This window comes from Rhea americana, unplaced genomic scaffold, assembly GCF_003343005.1.
Source record: "Rhea americana isolate MKP2758 unplaced genomic scaffold, rheAme1 scaffold_126, whole genome shotgun sequence".
Lineage (NCBI taxonomy): Eukaryota > Metazoa > Chordata > Aves > Rheiformes > Rheidae > Rhea > Rhea americana.
This window is the reverse complement of record NW_028185328.1, coordinates 2,702,392-2,704,868: the sequence shown is the minus strand read 5'-3', so window position 1 is coordinate 2,704,868 and position 2,477 is coordinate 2,702,392.

Here is a 2,477-nt window from a genome sequence, read left to right as displayed (position 1 = left end):
TAATTGCTTCCCACTGCCCTGYTTTTCCTTCCAACCAGACTGCTCTGAGGTGTTGCAGGGGTGCTTCTAGCTGAATCAAAGCTGATTTAGGCTCATGTTGTTCAGCTCAAGAGTACTKGCAGCTTTGATGCATTTCGGATTATCGGGGCTGCAAGTCTCCAAAGCAGACCCATTATGGGATGGAGGGTACTGTCTCCTGCATTTTCCACATAGGCAATCAATATGCTCAAAATACGCTGGGCCAAACTCTGATCTCATTTAAATACAAAAAAACATGAGATGACTCAATTGGCCTTACTTAAAGTTGTACAGATACAGCTGAGGGCTAAACGGATCTATTCAATTTTAAATTGAAGAAAAATCAAACCACTTAAAAGCATGTATTTTTTCTGAAAAGTAAATACAGCATCTCAAGACTCCAAGTGCTGGCGCCCTTCAGTCTGCTCCCCATCTTGTCATYTGGATCCCTCGCTTGTTACATGGGTGAGGATGCACGAGATGCACTGTTTGTACCTGAGGATGTATTTGTTAAAGCATACAGATTGCATATGATTTGCTCACAAGCATCTTCAGATTACTAATTCTGATCACTTCCATGGTATACCTTCACACACCTCCTTTTCAGACCCTGTAACTTTCACATATGTACCCAAACTACACTGGATCCTGTGGGGAACATGTGTATAAAGCAGTGCTTTAAAGTGCTCTAAAGAGCTCTGCTACCTAAGAAGCTTTCAGGTAGCGCCACTCCTCATCCAGGCAGCAAAGGACAGAGATGGTTAGACCCTGGATGTGTACAGTAATAATTGCCTTTTCTCTGAACACTGAACTGCCATATCTAAGACCTGTTTTTAGCTCAGAGTTAACTCAAGTTATATCCTGCCTCTGCCTCAAGCCCTATCCACACACAAACCTGCTTCTCTGGGGCAGGACAGTGCTTCCACTTGCAGGGTCTCAGTTTGCATGAACACAACTTGTCAGCTGCTATCACAGTCACAGTGTGTTGTTAGACCAAGCACAGACCTGAGCTTTATTTCATCGTGTGCCTGATCCTACTTGTGCWTCCCAGACCTTCAAATCTCATTAGAGGCACAGGTTAAAAATATTTTAACTACAGGTAGTGACACCAGCGATGCTGTGCAGAGCACCTCTGCCTCTTCCTAGGCAAATCTGTGTATTTGCTGTTAACGCTGACACTGTATTATCAAGATGTTCTTCCATCATTGCTTTCCCATATTAGAGTCCTGCAGATTAGTGACTTGGGATCACTGGGAAGGAAAGAGAAGCAATGGTGCTAACTTTCACTAAAGGAAGTACCTTTTCACAGCTGCCCTTCTTTCCTCTTACACGGTTTAGCGAGCCTGCTCTGCATCTCAGTATTACATGGAAGAAATGCAACCTTCCACAGAAAGAAGTCTGAGTAAGGGAAATGGGCAAGTCAGCTCAGGAACTAAAGAAAAYTTTTCAGAAAATAAAAATCCTGGAGACACTGTGGTCAAAACTGCTTATGAAGCAACCCAAGCAAGGATCCTCTTTCTTCTTCTCTGGTCTGCAAATCCAGACTGCTATTGTCAGCTAAGGGCAATAGGCAAAACCAGTAACCTTGTTCCTAYTGCTATACTTACATTGCTATCCTTTTGTTTCATCTTATTGCTCATATAAAAAAAGTCCTACTGCTATGTTCTTCACATATATTGTAATTATATATTCTTACATTCATTAACATATTCTACATATATTGTTATCTTACCACTATATTTTTCACAGGAAGAGTGTTAAGCACAGGATCAGACTGACRAGACAGGTTGTGGCATCTCCATCCTTGAAGATTTTCAAAACTTAATTGAATAAGGTCCAGAGAAACCTGRTCTGGCTTGGAAGTCAGCCCTGATCTGATCAGGGAATTGGATCAGAGACCTCCAGCAGACCCTTCCAACCTATTTTTTTCTCTGCACTCCTTCCATGAACAGTTCCATCAGAGGATTCTCTAAAATATCTCCGTGTTCCAGGAGGAGAATGAAATAAGCAATAAATATTGATTGTGGAACCTCCCCAAACCATAAGTATTTATGTATCTTCTCTGGACTGCATTGATTGACAGTTCTAGAAGGCAATTTCAATTGTGAGGGTCAGTCTACCTTGCTACTTTACTGCAGAAGATTATGTTCTCCTCTACAGATTAATCCTGGAAAAAAAGATCAGTTTACTATTTATTTGCTGCTAAGGGAAATGCAAGTTGTAACTTACTTGCAAAAGACATTGGAATTGGCCCTTGGAGCACAGGATTGGCCCTTGGAGCACAGGATTGCCTCTTGGAGCATAGGATTCCTGTCTGAATTGCAACTACTGCTCTGAGCTCTTTCTCCATACACAACTGTGGCACATTGCAAGTTCTTTCAAATACTGCGAACTATTAGAGGGCCGTCTTTGCTTCTTGTGAAGGACAGCAGAAGGCTAAGATAGCAGAGGGGACAATT